Here is a 19,276-nt window from a genome sequence, read left to right on the forward strand (position 1 = left end):
GGTGACATCTTGCAAAACGTCAGATTACAGAGGAGGAAGTGCTGGATGTCTTGAAACGGTTAAAGGTGGATAAATCCCCAGGACCTGATCAGGTGTACCCGAGAACTCTGTGGGAAGCTAGAGAAGTGATTGCTGGGTCTCTTGCTGAGATATTTGTATCACCTATAGTCACAGGTGAGGTGCCAGAAGACTGGAGGTTGGAAAATGTGGAGCCACTGTTTAAAAAGGGCGATAAAGTCAAGTCAGGTAACTATAGATCGGTGAGCCTGAACTCAGTGGTGGGCAAGTTGTTGGAGGGAATCCTGAGGGACAGGATGTACATGTATTTGGAAAGGCAAGGACTGATTATTCAACATGGCTTTGTGTGTGGGAAATCATGTCTCACAAACTTGATTGAGTTTTTTGAAGTAGTAACAAAGAAGATTGATGAGGGCAGAGCAGTTGATGTGATCTATATGGACTTCAGTAAGGCGTTCGACAAGATTCCCCATGGGAGACTGATTAGCAAGGTTAGATCTCATGGAATACAGGGAGAACTAGGCATTTGGGTACAGAACTGGCTCAAAGGTAGAAGACAGAGGGTGGTGGTGGAGGGTTATTTTTCAGTCTGGAGGCCTGTGACCAGTGGAGTGCCACAAGGATCGGTGCTGGGTCCTCTACTTTTTGTCATTTACATAAATGATTTGGATGTGAACATAAGAGGTACAATTAGTAAGTTTGCAGATGACACTAAAATTGGAGGTGTAGTGGACAGCGAAGAGGGTTACCTCAGATTACAACAGATCTGGACCAGTTGGGCAAATGGGCTGAGAAGTGGCAGATGGAGTTTAATTCAGATAAATGTGAGGTGCTGCATTTTGGGAAAGCAAATCTTAGCAGGACTTATACACTTAATGGTAAGGGCCTAGGTTGTATTGCTGAACAAAGAGACCTTAGAGTGCAGGTTCATAGCTCCTTGAAAGTGGGGTCGCAGGTAGATAGGATAGTGAGGAAGGCGTTTGGTTTGCTTTCCTTTATTGGTCAGAGTATTGAGTACAGGAGTTGGGAGGTCATGTTGCGGCTGTACAGGACATTGGTTAGGCCACTGTTGGAATATTGCATGCACCTCTGGTCTCCTTCCTATCGGAAAGATGTTGTGAAACTTGAAAGGGTTCAGAAAAGATTTACAAGGATGTTGCCAGAGTTGGAGGATTTGAGTTATAGGGAGAGGCTGAACAGGCTGGGGCTGTTTTCCCTGAAGCGTCGGAGGCTGAGGGGTAACCTTATAGAGGTTTACAAAATTATGAGGGGCATGGATAGGGTAAATAGGCAAAAGTCTTTTCCATGGGATCAGGGAGTCCAGAACTAGAGGGCATAGATTTAGGTTGAGAGGGGAAAGATATAAAAGAGACCTAAAGGGCAACTTTTTCACGCAGAGGGTGGTACATGTGTGGAATGTGCTGCCAGAGGATGTGGTGGAGGCTGGTACAATTACAACATTTAAGAGGCATTTGGATGGGTAAATGAATAGGAAGGATTTGGAGTGATATGGGCCAGGTGCTGGCAGGTGGGACTAGCTTACGTTGGGATATCTGGTCGGCATGGACTGAAGGGTCTGTTTCTGCGCTGTACATCTTGATGACTCTATGACAGCAGAGAGGGTGCTAGAGGAACATCAGTTGTATAGAAAGATTAGGAAGTTGGGTCTGTTCCCTTTGGAGAAGGTTGAGAGAAGATTTAATCGTTCTACATCATGGGAGGTCTGGACAGAACAGGTAGAGAGAAACTGTTCCATTGGTAGAACAGCCTAGAACTAGATTATATTTATTTATTAAAAAGGCAAAACAAAGCAATGAAAATAAATATTTTTTACACATGCAAGTGGTTATGATCTAAAATGTCTGACAACGGTTTGGAGAAAGAGTCAATTGGGACTTTACAAATCGAAATGGATCGTTTCTGAACAGAAAATGTTTGCACAGCTCCAGGAATAAGGTGGGTGAGACAGATTAAGCGAATTACTCTTGCAGGGAGCTATTGATTTGATGGGTCAAAGAGCCTGTTTCTGAGTAGTAATGATCCTGTGATTGCAAGGGGCTTTACAACATTCCTGAGAATCAAAATGAGACACCACACTATATAAGGCCACACCAGGCAGCTGGACAGGTTTCCAGAAGAATTTTAAAAGTGGTCAGAGGTTAAAGCAAGGAACTCTAGCCCTGATTGTATGGCCACCAAAGATGGAATGATCAGATTTGGTAATGCTTTAAGATCAATGATAATTGGGTTTTGCAACACAGAAAGAGGCCCTTTGGCCCATTGTGTTCGTGATGGCCATCTACTCTAATCATGCCATCCGTCACTTGGCCCGTAACCTTATGTGTTATGGTGTTTCTTAAATGTTATTAGGGTTCCTATCTCTGACACCTTTTTCAACAGCCTTAATCCTGGCTGATTTTCCCGGTCCCAAAACCTCCCACTACCCCAAGACACTGAATGCAATTGCATCATCACAAATGGCATCTTCCAGAGATGGGTACGGCTCACTTAAAGCCACGGACTAAATCTATGACCATTTTGATCTATAAGTAGTGTGGTGGACTGTGGGTATATCACCCATTGGCATGATCGTTTGAACATTTGCACTTTCAAGACCAAGTTTCCACAGGGATGAACATTTTTTGTATTAAAATGCAGCCTTCAACCAAATTCATAGATCAATTGCACATGTTATGAACAAGTAGAGTAGGAATCAATTGCTGTAACCCATCCATTTTCTTTAAAAAAACTGAATAAATGTTTAATGGAAAATAATTGCCAATGATAAATTGCGGCCTTCTTTTTTCCGATTGGAATAAAAGTTCTTTGATTCAGAAATGCTTAATTTACCCAAAAAAATGGCACTCTGCCAGGTCTCTGCCATTTTATATCCTGCTGTTGTTTGATTTGGCACAGAGAATCTAGTCTGGCAATGGGAAAATGAAATGAAGTTTTTACAGAAATGAGCACAATAAATTTGACAATTGAAGTGCTTTGTACACTGACAGTCCCTTGTCTACCCAACAGCCAGGGTGCACATGCTCTGAAAGGCTATGCCCATTGTGAAAGGGAGTGCAGACTAGACTAAAAGGAGGCTCCTTGAATTCTCACTATCGATGATACAAGCTAATACGCAGAGATAGGGAGAAAGGCAAAGGGACAAAAGCAACAAGAAAATACATAGCTTTTAATTTGTCAAAATCTGACTGCCAACTTGGTGACCTTCCTCTCTTTTTTTATGAGAGCATTGCACACAGAGCAACAAATGCTTCTCCTTGCTCTTGCTAAACTGCTCCTTTCACCTTATTCTACAGGCACTGTCTGCTACACAATTAGCCATTCAATAATACTTGTCTCACTCACTTTGAGATCCCTGCCACCCTCCAGTGCAAATCTTATGAATGAGATTCACTGCTGTTGTACGGTGGCGGTTTTATGAATGACAGGACAGGAAGAAGGCTTAATTAAGTTATTGGCAGTAGACACCTCTCAAAGGAAACCGCCTTGTGAGTGGAATGTTTTCTTTATCTGATCGCTTCCATTGCGTAAGCTCCTCGTCCTCTTCAAAGTATAATGAAGGCCTGCAACACGTCCTGCAGGTGCCTGAGGTCTACACTGAGTATTCACCGTGACTACAGTGAAACAAGACAACCTGTCTGCCAACTGCAATCCTCCTATGCATGAGTGAATTAGCCAGTTCTGGCTCTCACCCCAGGGTAAGACCGAGTTCCTAGTCCTAATTGAGGTAACAATCTTCCTGTTCTCACAAAGGTTGGATTTGCAGCCTGATGTGAATTCTTGGCTTGGACCAACTCCTAATATTGAGGTAACAGCCCATTCGCACATCAGGTTTCAAAAAGGTTTTTGAGCCATTTGCTAAACTGACTTTTGTTCCTCTTAGTGTAAGTGCAACACAAGAAGGCTTTAAAGAGGAAGCTAAAACACACAGTACCATAAATAAAATGGCAAGCTTTAATGGCAATCTGCATCACTGCATACCTCATTTACACATTTAAATGTTTCAATATTTCCAGTCTGTTCAAATAAGATTCACTTTAAGTCAAATAGGAAAGCTGTACAACATAGAGATATTGCGAGTGTAGTTTTTATTTTAAAATTAAACAAATCTATATCTTGTGTAAAAGAGGTTCAAAATGGAAGATGATACAATGAAATCTCAATGTTCCAATAAATTCCAAAAATGCCCATATTACACCTTCAATTGTCCCCAGAAGCATCCATAGAATCTTGGGCTTAGTTGGTCTCGGAAAATTTACACATAATTGGGTATTTTTACACTGGCTTTTTGTGGACATGGGTTCCTGATATAGACACTTGTTGCGGCAACCCAACAACAACTGTATTTATATAGTTAAAAATCACACAACACCAGGTTATAGTCCAACAGGTTTAACTGGAAGCACTAGCCTTCCAAGTGCTCCTGATGTTGTGTGATTTTTAACTGTCCAACATTGGCATCTCCAAATTGTATTTATATAGCATCTTTAAAACAGTGCAGTGTTCCAGGATGCTTTCATGCAGCATTCTCAGACAAAATTTGATATCAATCCACACGCAGTTACTTAGACAAAGGAATAACAGTCTAGCCAAAAATAAAGCCTAAAACTTAAAACAAAGCTGGTGGATTTTAAGGCTTTAAGTCAAGGGGGCTGCAATACTGAGGGGTGCAAATGATGTTCCAACAGTACAGAGCTCCAGTTAAAGCAAATGTGAAGTGCTGCATTCAATGATTATAGATACTGCACCATTCTTTGGAATGCATGTGTTGCAGATTCATCTGCATGAGACGATGTATGCAAGGACAGGTTGCATAGACTAAACTCCTATTCCTTTGAGGAACGAAGTTTAAAGAGTGATCTAATTTAGATGTTAAGGATGATTAAGGGATTTCAAGCAGGTAGACAGACAGAAACAAATTCACTTTGGTGGAGAAGTGCAGCAAGTGTCACCTTAAAAGTGGAAGCAAATTGCTGCAGCTGCTGAAATCTGTACTAAAAACAAAAATTGCTGGAAACCACAACGGGTCAGGCAGTATCCATGGAGAGCGAGCAAGCTAAAGTTCAAATCTGGATGACTCTTCATCAGAGCTCTTCTGAGCCCAGGCTCTAACGAAATGTTATCTAGACTCGAAACATTAGCCTACTCTCTTTCCATGGATGCTACCTGACCTGCTGTGGTTTCAATTTTTTTTTGTTTTCACCTTAAACCTGGATCTAGACCATTCAGGAGTGATGGAGAAAGTGAGGTCTGCAGACGCTGGAGATCAAAGCTGAAACTTTATTGCTGGAACAGCACAGCAGGTCAGGCAGCATCTAGGGAACAGAAGATTCGACGTTTCGGGCACATGCCCTCCTGAAGAAGGGCATGTGCCCGAAACGTCGAATCTCCTGTTCCCTGGATGCTGCCTGATCTGCTGTGCTGTTCCAGCAATAAAGTTTCAGCATTCAGGAGTGATGACAAAAAAATACTTGTTTAAACAAAGGATGGTGGTACTGTGGAATCTGCCCCTCCAACTCCTCCCCAATGCCACCACAGAAACAGATTGATAATCTGTTAAGATTAACTTGTGTCAACGGAATGTTTTAAAACCGAGAGAGTGGTTTTGCTTTTAGGCAAGTGTGTGAAGGGTGATATAACCCAGACCACTAGATCCAGCATTGTTGGAGTGAATATCAGAACAGGCTCGAAAGTCTGATTGATACATTTTTATAGCGGTCCTTTCTTTTAAGGAATATCTTAAAATCGAGACAGGTGGATAGAAAGGGGGAGAGGGTTAGGAACGGCATCACTGAGAATATGGTCCAGGCAGGTGAAGGCAAAGCTGCTAATGGTGGCAAAACAGAAAAATGGAGATGCTCAAGTAGCCAAACAGATTTGGAGTGTAGGAATCATCAGGATGAGAGGATGTTACAGAGGTTGGAACAAGGAATGAAAACAAAATGAAAGGTCATTGACCTGAAATGTTCATTCTGCTTCTCTCCACAGGTACTGCTACAACTTTCCAGTTTGTTTTTAATTGTTCTTATGCCTCCAAAGCTGTCAAATTTGCACCATGACGGCTCAGAAGTCATAAAGTGATCAGCATTTAGAGTGAGAAAAGGCATCCTATTACACAAAGTAAACACAAACGCTGCTATAACAGGTTTAATCGCTACGAAAATATGGAGTGGATTGATCGATGCAAGGGAAATGCTGCTGTTTAAAATGCTGCATTTAAAATATTTGCCAATCTGATTAAAGAGATTAGCCTCAATGCTCAATACACATCTTTTCAAGCGTATTTATGGTTCTTATCAGGCTTTTTAAAATCCTGGCTAACCACAACACTGTTTACCGACAGCCTTAAATGTTTGCTAACGATTGAGAACAAGCATTGCGGCAGAGAATCTTTGAGATCACACTCTCACTTATTTTGTGAATACATATGGGGGAGGAGGATGGTGGAACAATTTAATCAAGCAATGGCTTGTGGCACACGTTTGATATGACCTTCCTTCATTTTCCTCACTGCCTCTGTCACCTAGATGTATAGCTTCCCACACATGCAGACTCAATGGAGTGGCATTTCGCATGCGAGATCATGCCACTGCATCAGGAGGGCATTTTACTGTCAGACCATTAAAGCCAACTCAGCACCGCCTTCCTAACCTGCAATCTTCTTCCTGACCTCTCCGCCCCCACCCCAGTCTGACCTATCACCCTCACCTTGACCTCTTTCCACCTATCGCATTTCCGACACCCCTCCCCCAAGTCCTTCCTCCCTACCTTTTATCTTAGCCTGCTGGACAAACTTTCCTCATTCCTGAAGAAGGGCTTATGCCCGAAACGTCGATTCTCCTGTTCCCTGGATGCTGCCTGACCTGCTGCGCTTTTCTAGCAACACATTTTCAGCTCTGATCTCTAGCATCTGCAGACCTCACTTTCTCCTCCATTAAAGCCAAGCCCAACCTTGCCTTTAACTTGACATTTTCATACACATATTCCAGGAAAGCACCCAAAATGGCAACCAAATACATAAATTCAAATGAGCCTCTCCCCATCTACTGCCCCAAAATGGCAGCATCTTCATTTCCAGCTCAATTCAGGGCAGCTAACTTGGCATAGGTTTGGGACAGCTATGCAGTGGAAGAGGATTACAAGATTTTGAATGAGATAACACTACCTCCAAATTTATTGTGCTTCAGTATGGATTTACATATATTTTAAACACTGCACCATCTCTCATGAAGCCATTACAGGATTTGAGAAATAAAATATCTAATTAATTTCCTGCATGGCTATCTAGACTAACTTTGCAGTGCAGGCTGACTTTACGCATCTGCTTTCAGATATTATCTTGCCTGTTTACATTGTGTGAAATATTCAAAGCAGACAGCCTAGTGACCTTCTACCTGGCACAACTGTAAGGACCGTTATTCCATAGCTTCATACTTCTAATAGTGAATTAATTACCTGCCTTCCTCCCTCCCCAGTTTAAATAGCTGACTACCCTCACTATTCACATCCTGCGCACCTCACTCCAGGTCACCGGCACTGAAGCAACTTGATGCATCTACATGACTGTCACTCATTCTCTTTCTCAACTTCATTTTTCCCTTGTCAGCTCACTAATGGCATCAAAGTTGTACAGAGGTCTGCAATCACAGATGGCTGTTACTCATCTTGGGACTTCATCATGTAAATCAAAGTATCTGGATATGGATCAGGTCAGTTATTCAGCATTACAGCGGTGTGTCTCTGTCTATGCTGTCCCTTTCTTTAACGTATACAAATGTTTTGTCTCACAAGTGTACGGAAAGTGTCATCACTCATTGCAGTACTATGCTTGTGTCCTCAGTAGTTTCAGTTTTTGGATCCATTCGCTCCTACCTTAACATATCCTTACTTCAAGATCACAGGCACTTATGGATGAGGAAAGCCTTTCAAGCCTATGTTAACTAATCTACCCTTTGACCCAATTTTTCTTCACTTGTAGTCCCATTACTCTTTTCCTCATTTTAGACTCAGAGGTGCATAGCACAGAAAACGCCCACTGCGGTCGTGCCAGTCAAAAACAAACACCTAACTATTCTAATCCCATTTTCCCATTTCTTTTTCTGTTTCAGCTCATTTTCATCTGACCCACAGGAACATCATAGGCATTGTTCTTGTGAGTAGATTATTTGGGGACTGGGTTTAGAAGTTGGGATGTCTTGTTGCAGCTGTGTGGATGCTAAGGCCACATTTGGACTACTCCATGCAGTTCTGGCTGCCCACTATAGAAAGGATATTAAACTGGAAAGAGTTTGGAAAAAGATTTACTAGTATGTTACCTGGACTGGAAGGTTTGAATTGTAAGGAGAGGCTAGATAGGTTGGGACTTTTTTCCCTAGAGAGTAAGAGACTGATGGGTTACCTTACAGTGCTTTATAAAATCATGTGAGTTATAGGTAAGGTGGATAGCCAACAGCTTTTCCCCATGTAGAAAACAGAAGGCATACGTTTAAGGTAAGAGATACAAAAGAGTCCAGAGGGACAATCTTTTCACACAGAGGGTGGTGAGTATCTGGAATGGGCTGCCAGAGGTAATGCTGGAGGCAAATATAATTTTGTCATTTAAGAAACATTTGGACAGGTACATGGATAGGATAGGTTTGGAGGGATATGGAGCAAACACAGGCAAATGGGACTAGAATAATTGTGAAAACTGGGCTGTATGCACAAGTTGGGCCGAAGGGCTTGCTTCCATGCTGTAAACCTCTACAACTCTATAACTTCAAAGGTTTGGCAAACCCAAAGTTATGGGGGTTTTAGACAATGAGTCATAGGAGTGAGACATCAGTCCTTGCAGATATTGTGGATGCACTAATGCTAAGATAATCTGCCCGTTACACAAACTGGGTCGAAGAGTAGATGAATTAAATACAAAGCATTTACCTTAGAGAAATCAGTTTAGAAGGCAAAATAAAACTGACACTAGTAACGGATAAGTCAACGAAGGCAGCAAAACACCGAGGTTCTGCATGAAGCATTCAACAATTAGGCTTAATTTATTATCCTATCCTTCAAAGCAAGTAGTACAATTTATCAAATATCAGACCTGTTTGACAGATCCTATTACTGAGCCACCAGTGATTTTTGCACTCTGACAAGATACTACATGAATATTGTCTATGAGTGAATAAAAGAGGAGACGGGATGACTCCTGAGTCAGGCAGAAGGCATGCATATTGGCTGCAGGAGATACTGGGAGAAATCATTGACAATGAACACCTGTCAGAGACAAGGACTACCGCCACCTCCTCCTGGGTGGTAAAACTGAATGTCCTGGCCCCAAATATAGAATGATCAGTCACGAGACTGCATCCGTTGCTCAAAAAGTGCCCCCGCCCTGCAAAATACCATAAATCACAATCTATAGGCGGATAGCTTTGTGACTTTAATATTAGCCACTAGTAATAGATAAAGAAGTTTAGAGTAAAGGCATGAGAGTAAGAGAAGTTATGAAGTGAAACCCATTGGCATTTTCATAAATTTGAAATTGTAATGGCTGTCTAAGTTTTCATAATGAGGGCCCTCCCTTTTTTGCCTTTTATCCTAAAGTTGGCTTAAAATGCAAGTCTTCCATCTCCACCAGACAATGCTGTAATTGAAAGGAAGAACCCTTTTGCTGGAGGGAGGAAATTATTTTGGAGAAGATTCATGTAATTTTTTTTTGTCTTAGCAAGCAAGTGCATGTTATATTGGAGACTATGGTAGATCAGGGTGGGATTTTTAGATTCACCATTAGAACAGAATATCTCTCACATCAAGATGAGTTAATGCCTGCAATTTATCCACTTCACTGTATCATTGCAACCTATTATATTTTCACACTTTGCTATAGATTCTCTTTGCTGTCCATTTCCTAACTCACCAAGTCCAATGTATCTATCACCGTTGTGGTTCTGTTCGCCGAGCTCGAAATATTTGTTGCAAACGTTTCGTCCCCTGTCTAGGTGACATCCTCAGTGCTTGGGAGCCTCCTGTGAATCGCTTCTGTGGTGTTTCCTCCGGCATTTATAGTGGCCTGTCTCTGCCGCTTCCGTTTGTCAGTTTCAGCTGTCTGCTGTAGTGGCCGGTATATTGGGTCCAGGTCGATGTGTTTGTTGATGGAGTTTGTGGATGAGTGCCATGCTTCTAGGAATTCCCTGGCTGTTCTTTGTTTGGCTTGCCCTATAATGGTAGTGTTGTCCCAGTCAAATTTATGTTGCTTGTCGTCTGCGTGTGTGGCTACTAGGGATAGCTGGTCGTGTCGTTTCGTGGCTAGTTGGTGTTCGCGGATGCGGATCATTAGCTGTCTTCCTGTTTGTCCTATGTAGTGTTTTGTGCAGTCCTTGCATGGGATTTTGTACACTACATTAGTTTTGCTCATGCTGGGCATCGGGTCCTTCGTTCTGGTGAGAATAGGCCATTCGACCCATCCAGTTTGCTCTGCCATTCAATCATAGCTGACAAGTTTCTCAACCCCATTCTCCCGCTTTCTCCCTGTAACCCTTGATCTCCTTGATAATCAAGAACCTATCTACCTCCGTCTTAAATATACTCAATGACCTGGCCTCCACAACCTTCTGTGGCAGTGAATTCCATTGATTTACCACTCTCTAGCTGAAGAAGTTTCTCTTTATCTCTATTCTAACAGGTTTTCCCTTTAATCTAAGAATGTGCCCTTGGGTCCCAGTCTCTCCTATCAATTGAAACATCTCCTCAACATCCACTCTGTCCAGGCCATTCAGTATTCTGTAAGTTTCATTTAGATCCTCCCTCTTTCTAAACTCCATTGAGTGTAGCCCTAGAGTTCTCAAACATTCCTCATATGTTAAGCCTTTCATTCATGGACTCATTCTAGTGAACCTCCTCTGGACTCGCTCCAGGGTCAGTACATCCTTCCTGAGGTATGGAGCCCATAATTGCTCATAATTCTCTAAATGTAGTTTGACCAGAGCTTTATAAAGCCTCAGAAGTACATTCGTGCTTTTATATTCTTGTTCTCTTGAAATAAATGCCAACATTGTATTTGTCTTCCTGAGTACTGACTCAACCTGTAATTTTACCTTAAGAGAATCCTGGACTAGAATTCCCAAGTCCTTTTGCAATTCAGATTTCTGAATTTTCTCCCTATTTAGAAAATAGTCCATGCCTTAATACTTCCTACCAAAGTGCATGACCTCACCCTTTCCCATCTGCCACTTCTCTGCCGGCTCTCCTAACCTGTCTAAATCCTTCTGCAGCACCCTCCACCTCCTCAATACTACCTGTCCCTCTACCTTTCTTTGAATCATCTGCAAACTTAGTCAGAATGCCCTCATTTCCTTCATCGAGACCACTAATTTGTAAAGTGAAAAGTTGTGGTGCCAACACTGGCCCTTGTCGAACACCGCTAGTCACCGGTTGCCATCCTGAGAAGGACCCTTTTATCTCCACTCTCTGCTTTCTGCCAGACAGCCAAGCTTATATTTGTGCTAGCACCTTGCCACTAACACCATGGGTCCTTATCTTACTCAGCAGCCTCTTGTGCGGCACCTTGTCAAAGGCCTCTTGAAGTCCAAGTAGATAACATCCATTGGCTCTCCTTGATTTAACCTGCTCATTACCTCCTCAAAGAATTCTAACAGATTTGTCAGGCATGACCTCCCCTTGATGAAACCATGCTCTCTTCCTCCTACTTTACCACACACTTCCAAGTTTTCAGAAATCTCATCCTTCACAATGGACTCCAAACCCTTACTAATGACCGAGGTCAGCTAATTCTGGCCTCTGGCACATCCTCGATTCTAAGTGCTGCACCACTCGTAGCTGCGTCTGCAAATGCTTGAGCCCAATGTCCGGAAATTTCCGACATCTCCATCACTCTTCTCTCTGTAAAACCAACCTTTTCAACCAGGTCACTGGACTATTTCTCCCAATGTTTGCAAACATTCCTGTTAAGTGCCTTAGAACTTTCAACTGCATTGAAGGTGCTACACAAATGCAAATTATTATGACACAGTACTTATTGGTGCCACATCGTGCACATTTTGGTGGCAGCTTTTTCATTTTGGGTTAACATCCACTTTTTATCAAGTGGAGACTGCTCAAAGGCAATTTACTGAGGATCAGCACAAACTAACAGGAATCTGATTTTCATCAATCTGGGCTGAATCTAAATGAAGTACACAGTGGTATTCAGTTTAGTTACTCAATTTCTTATTTAACACCTGCTTTGTTCCCTTCTGAAAATTAACTTTAGCTGCAAGAACAATCCCTAACTCCTTGTTGAAAACATTCAATGTTTTGGCCTCAACTACCTTCTGTGGCAGAGAATTCCACTGGCTCCCCGAGTGATGAAATTCTTCATCATCTCAATCCTAAATGGCATATCCCTTCTTCTTAGAATGTGATCTCTGGTTCTGGAACAAACAACAACTTTCACACTGTAAAAGTGTCCCAGGATAGAGGCACAAGGAAAGGCAAGGCAAAGATCACTGTTAATTTTCACCTTGAGCTGACCACTGTGAAGCATTCAACATCACAAGGTTAACTTATTCCTATCAGTTATTACTGGAAATGTTCAGCTGGTCTGGCAGCATAGAATCCCTAGAGTATGGAAACAGGCCAATTGGCCCATCAAGTCCATAAAGACTCGCTGAAGAGCATCCCACCTAGACCTGTCCCACTACCCTTGCAACCCTGCATTTCCCATGGCTAATCCACCTAGCCAGCAAAACCCTGGACACTATGGACAATTTAGCACGGCCAATCCACCTAGGCTGCACATCTTTGGATTGCATGAGGAAACCCACGCAGACACGAGGAGAATGTGCAAACGCCACACAGACGGTCACCTGAGGGTGGAATCGAACCTTGGACCCTGGCACTGTGAGGCTGAAGGAAGGATCACTTGACTGGAAACACTGACTGTGATTTCTCTCCATAGATGCTGCCACACCTATTGAGCTTGTCCAGCTATTTCTGATTCTGATTTTCAGAATCTGCAGTTCTTTCAGCTCCTATCAGTTCTTGCTCTTGCACAGCAAGATATCGGCTCAAGCAAAAGTAGAATTTGATGAGAGATGAGAACCTTATGCCTCACCCAAACGCTCTATCAGCATGGTTGACAGCATATTGAATCACACTGAACCTTGTTTGAAAGCACTGCACATACACTATAAAGTAGGGGGCATAGGATGGTAAACTGAAGCAGAAACCTCAATATATTTCTTCCCTATTTCAGGGACATGAAAGCCAATTAAATTGATCTTAGTACTGAGCTATTAAAGATGATCAGGGAGAGATTTTATAACTAGAGGTGATTGTTTAAAAACAAAGGGTCACCCATTTAGGACAGAGACGAGGAAATGTTTTTCCTTTTGAGAATTGCGAGTCTTTGAAATTCCCTTCCTCAAAAGGTAGTGAATGCAGAATCTTTAAATATCTGTAATGCAGAGGTAGATAGATTCTCGACTACTGAGATGGTAGAGGATGATCAGGGATATACAGTTGAGGTTAAAATTGGATCAACCATGATCCTACTGAATAACAGAGCAGTCTCAAAGGGCGGAGTGGCCTACTTTTGTTCCCTCTTAGTATCGTTAAATCGTGATTGAGGTTGGAGCTATCATAAAACTCACATTATCTGGGACCTCACCAACTGGAATCTCCAATACACCCTACAACCAGGCTCACTGTTAACTTGATAAATTACCAATGATGTCAGTCAAAAATTATTGCAAACAAAGTAGCTGTAGAATCAAGTATTTTTCCCTCAGTGTCTACAGTGAAAAGCATCATACACGGACAGGTTCTAAGCTTCTGCAGTTTGCAGTATATGTTAAGACATGCTTTCATTCGATTTTTACTCACAGCATGAACAGCAATGGGTTAGCCAGCACTTTTGATTTACTGTTACTAACTTCTCCTGGTCCATGTCAGTACCACACATTTTGCTGTATTTAGATCAGCAAGTCGCAATACATTTATCCAGTAAGTTAAAAGAGGAGAGCACGGGTTAAATCATAAATAGAGTTAGGTCAAACTCCACATACAATGTTCCCTAGCTCATCAAAGTGCCGGGAGAGCTGCTGTAATATGATGCTGTTCTGCATGGAGTGGAGAGCAACTGGTAGACAGACTTGTCTATCTCAAATTTGGAATTAAATTGCTTTTGGGAAACAAAATAAAACAAAAGCTAGCCTTGAATTTGTGGGAGTTGCCTAGGGCTGGGTACAAGGTAACTTGCATATCTTTGATTTTTATCTGACAACTTAAGACTCTAAGCCTTTCATGTAAAATGAAAAAAGTGAAAGGTAGAAATTAGTTGTGATTATATTCAGAATATATAATTGATACTGGCAAGTGTAGATTTACGACTTATCCTGCTTGTTCTCATCTTGCAAAAGGGAACTGGGCTCGTAATTGAACTGCCCTTTCGTTAAGGAATAGAAGTACCGTATATATTCATGTAAACATCAATCTCATGTAAAAGTCGACTCCCTACTTCTGGTTCAAAAAATAATGAATTTCTCATATACTTTGTGTGAAAGTCGACCCTAATTTTTTCAGGGGTCTCTTCCTGACCATATACTGCAGCCTTAAAGGGTATGGTACTTGGATACTACCAGAATGTACTGTATAGTTACCTCAAAATTTCATTACCGCTATAAGAAAACATGAAGTGCTTGTATTTACCAATAAACTAGAGAACTAAGCTGGGTGGCACGGTGGCTCAGTGGTTAGCATTGCTGCCTCACAGTACCAGGGTCCTGGGTTCGATTCCTGCCTGTCTGTGTGGAGTTTGCACATTCTCCCTGTGTCTGCGTGGGTTTCCTTTGGGTGCTCCAGTTTCCTCCCACAGTTCAAAGATATGCAGGTTAGATGAATTGGCCATGCTAAGTTGCCCACAGTGTTAGTTAGGGGTGAATGTGGGTTAGGGGAATGGGTTTCTCTTCGGACGGGCGGTGTGGACTTGTTGGACCGAAGGGCCTGTTTCCACACTGTAGCGAATCTAATATGGTAAGAATGTTAATATGACAAAGCAAGCTACGGTAAATGTGTACTGTCTACAGTAGGCTTTTGATAATCATGTTTCCGCACGCTGGTAGGCTTCCGGTAAATTACGGCAGTAATTTATGTGACGTCCTGACCACCTGCTGGTATGCCTATTAACTTTTGTACATATGTGTAGACGTCCATGCACTTTATGGTATTGGTAATTGGAATACGGTACAACAGTACCGTTCTACTGTAGCAGGCAGAATGGAGACAGTTATTTTGCAGATGAATAATCAATAATGGTCGTAATTCTTTTTCCTTTTGTTGTTTATTATTTTATATAGAGATCTGGCTCTTGATTGTCTGTTTTTGACTCATACCAAGCATGAATTTCATCCCCTCGAAAACAATACTCGTGTAATAGTCAACCCTCTAATTTCAGCTTTAAAAAAAAGCTAAAAATTTTGACTTTTACACGAGTATATACAGTAGGGGCTTTTGCCCGAAACGTCGATTCTCCTATTCCTTGGATGCTGCATGACCTGCTGCGCTTTTCCAGCAACACATTTTCAGCTCTGATCTCCAGCATCTGCAGTCCTCACTTTCTCCTCCAATATAACAGAAAGTTCAAGTTGGCTTAGTGACCCAAAGGTTCAGAGTGCAAGTGTTAGGGTTGATCATAAAACAATACGCTGGGTGGGTTTTCATGTTGAGCGATGCCATACCATAGAGGGAACCCAGTTCAAACTTCTCAAACTATTACATTATCTGCAGGTAGAGGAAACTAGTGTTATCCAGTTCTGCCTGGTGAGGTCAAACAGATCAATGTCAGTCAGAACAGATGCAAAAAAACTGAACACTGTCATGAATCACTGTCCTGGTTTATATCTAACTCTGAAGAAGCCTAAGGTCAACATGATCCAGTGTAAAACAACAAAAGGACATAGAAAAGTTGGTGGAGTGAGCATCTGGGCAGCAGATGAAGTTCAATGCAGAGAAGTGTGAAGTTAAAAGCTTTGGTAGAAATAAGATGGAGATACAATATAAAATAAAGGGTGCTCCACTAAGTAAGGTGTAGCAGCAGAGAGACCTGGGATTTTATGTGCATAAGTCAGTAAAGGTGGCTCAACAGGTAAGAGAGATTAATAAAGTATAAAATATCTGAGGCTTTATTAATAGGGATATAGAGTACAAGAGGAAGAAGTTTATGTTGATCTTGTTTTAGACATGAGTTGCACCTCAGGTAGAGTACTGTGTACAGTTCTGGATGTCACACTTTAGGAAAGATTTGAACGCATTGGAGAGAGTACAAAAGGGATTTACAAGAATGGTTCCAGAGATAAAATTTTTTAGTTTTGCTCAATGATTGGAGGAGCTCAATCTGTGCACCTTGGATAGGAGACTTTCAGAGCTATGCGGGGACTGGACAAAGTCGATAGGGAGAAACAGTTCCCTGTCATAATAGAATAGAGAATAAGACTGCACAGATATATGACAATTTTAAAATGAAGCGCAGATAATGTGAGAAAAGTCCTTTTCACACGGAGAGTAGTTTGAGTCTATGACTCACTGCCTGCAAATGTGGCAGGGCAGGTTCAACTGAGGCATTGAAGATGGTATTGGATGATTACTCGAACAGAAGCAATATGCAGGGACATTGGGCAAAGGTGGGAGAATGGCACTAAATCATCTGTAGAGCTGGTGCAGGCACAATGGGCTGAATGGCCTCTTTTGCACTATATAATTCAGCCAGTCAAGTCATGGAATCAGTGGAATGAGCAAAAAGCAGGTGCCAAATCTGGGATCTTCCTGTGCTCAATAACTCAGTATTGACTGAGTTTAGGGGAGTCAACACTGATCATGGTGCAGCACACTCCTTGTGATAATGCAGCACAGTAGTTGGTATGAGGTAATGAACTGAAGGAGCTAACAATGATTTAAAACTGAGCTCCACCCAACTTTTGGGTGGATACAACTGAGTTCTGCGAGAATTCCTGAAGGGAGTAGATGTACTCTGTTAAAACTTCCAAAGTCCTTAGTAATTACGCTTAGCAAATTCGTGTAAACTGCACTTTTGCTACCATGCAATAAACTACCTTGTAATATAAGCCAAGTGCTTCTTCTGTTTAGACTCACTAGTGTTTATCCTCTACCACTGCTAATACGACAGATCTTAGACTCAGTACAGAGAATGAAGGATTGGTCGCAGCGATATATCCAAACGAGAATGTCACATGCTAGCAATGTGGTATCAGAAAATCTTACTATAGCGGTTAAAATTGTATAAACACTTCCATTGTGTACACATGCTCATTAGGGAGGGACTACAGTCTTGAAAAATAGCAGAGGACAGCAAGCACCTGGAAGGGTGAGCCATCGAAAGGCAAACCTTTGACATAAAGCAGGATGTTGGTAATAAAAGAGCCCATGTCTCACAATCAGTTAGACATGTTTAATTTGTTCTGCTGTGTTCACGTAATTAGCTAAATTTGGTGCAGGCAAGAAGGAAGGCAGCTAGATTATGCTCCTGATAAATTGGGGTCCTCTGTTAAGGATTAAAAACCATTAATCACACAGTTAAAGCAAAGACTTATTTTCTGTCTCAAATAAATGATGGTATTAATGCCTATATGCAGAATCCAAATAGCATTTGTAAAATTTGTAAATTTTATATACACAAGCCATTTGTAAGTGGCGAGAAGCGAAATCCTGGAGGTAAAATTGGATGGAAGTCAAAAATGGCAATAATGACCATTTCTCACCCTATCCAATCTTTCTTCCAATTCAATGAAAATATTAAGCAAAATGTAAGATGGGTCACTAATTCTCTATCCCTGTTTTGTGCTGTGATGAAGATGCCTATGATGCATGACCATGCTGATTTCATGTTAAAAATAAATCTTAATATGGACTGATGCTGTGATGACCTGGAAATATGCAAAATAAATTGGCAGTGATATTGAACTGACTGCCGCATTATTATCACCGGTTTCTCACTATCAGATACAATCAAAAACAAGTGCTCAAAGCTCCAGCCCCAATATTAACTAAATCTACTCAGCAACAGCAGAGCGACAGCAAGTGTTTTACATCCCACTTGATACAATGGCGTTTGAAGTCGGCTAGGTGTAAAAGGGCTGCTGATTCAAACCTGGGCTGGTTAGTTGAAAATCAGGCTACAGTATGTTACAGAAAAACATCAAAATGAAATATGTATCCCGTCGAGCCATTTACTGTGCCTTTTTCCACACAAGCACTCCCCTAACATCCCAAACCAAATTTACACTTCTGTTCAGTCTTCTCAATATTTAGTATTTTCTGTTTTACGAGTAACTGTCGGACTCACTTTTGAAAGAATTCATGACTGTGTTTCATCAAAGACTTTTGGCATAGCATTCGACATCCTAACCTCATTCTGTGTGAGTATTTTTACAGCCTCCCCTTTAACACAATGCTCATTAGATGGTACATAACATTGCTGCCATTTTACAATGTCTACTGAAAAGAGCACAAGACTGATCAATGTGTGAGGTTAGGACAAGGTCAGGTGAATCTGAGAGGCCCTCTATGGAGCAACATGCTATGACAACCCATTGAGGAAAAAAAACTACTTATGTGAGGAGAGGCTGATGTATAAAACCAACTGATCCTTTAAAAGAGTAGCCCACGTTTAACCATGTGGAGCATCGTGGGAGTTCTGATATCTTACTCTGTGTATGTGTGCATATGTTGTAGATATTTCTAATACTCAATGTGCAGCCTCAGGCAAGATACAGCTTGCAATCTGTCAGTATACTGAACATTTGAGACAGATGATTAGGTGATTATCAATGACAATTTAAACGACCAACCACTTTGTAACACCACTGTGGGATCTCAAGCATTTACCCATTTTTTATATTGGATGGTTCCGCACAGGGGAATGGGGGAAGCAAAGAGAGGGAGTAGACCTTGGGAGGCCTGGCCTAATGGCATTATCACTCGACTATTAATCCAGAGACCCGAGTAATATTCTGGGAACCTGGGTTCGAATTCCGCCCCAGCAGAAGATTAAATTTGAATTCAATAAAAATCTGGAGTGAAGAGTCTAATTATGACCATGAAACGGTTGTTGATTGTTGGAAAAGCCCATCGAATTTACTATTATCCTTTAAGGAAGGAAACTGCTGTCCTTACCTGGCCTACATGGGACTCCAAACCCACAGCAACTTGGCTGACTCTTAACTGTCCTTTGGGCAATTAGAAATGG

At 41.7% G+C, this 19,276-nt stretch overlaps 1 protein-coding gene and 1 long non-coding RNA gene across 8 annotated transcripts in view; one reads left to right on the forward strand and one right to left on the reverse strand.

Annotated features, from left to right (window-relative positions):
• Nucleotides 1-19,276, reverse strand: part of gli2a (GLI family zinc finger 2a) — a 405,451-nt gene that overhangs the window by 125,328 nt on the left and 260,847 nt on the right. The window lies entirely within an intron of this gene.
• LOC148149669 (uncharacterized) overlaps nucleotides 1-19,276 on the forward strand; it is a 50,409-nt gene that overhangs the window by 21,266 nt on the left and 9,867 nt on the right. For both annotated transcript variants that reach the window (XR_015757729.1, XR_015757730.1), the window contains exon 2: nucleotides 7,643-7,745. This is a non-coding gene — a long non-coding RNA (uncharacterized LOC148149669). The remainder of the gene's footprint in view (nucleotides 1-7,642; nucleotides 7,746-19,276) is intronic.

This window comes from Chiloscyllium plagiosum, unplaced genomic scaffold (genome assembly GCF_037043375.1).
Source record: "Chiloscyllium plagiosum isolate Xiang-an unplaced genomic scaffold, Cpla_swu_hap1 HiC_scaffold_7, whole genome shotgun sequence".
In the NCBI taxonomy this organism is placed as follows: Eukaryota; Metazoa; Chordata; class Chondrichthyes; order Orectolobiformes; family Hemiscylliidae; genus Chiloscyllium; species Chiloscyllium plagiosum.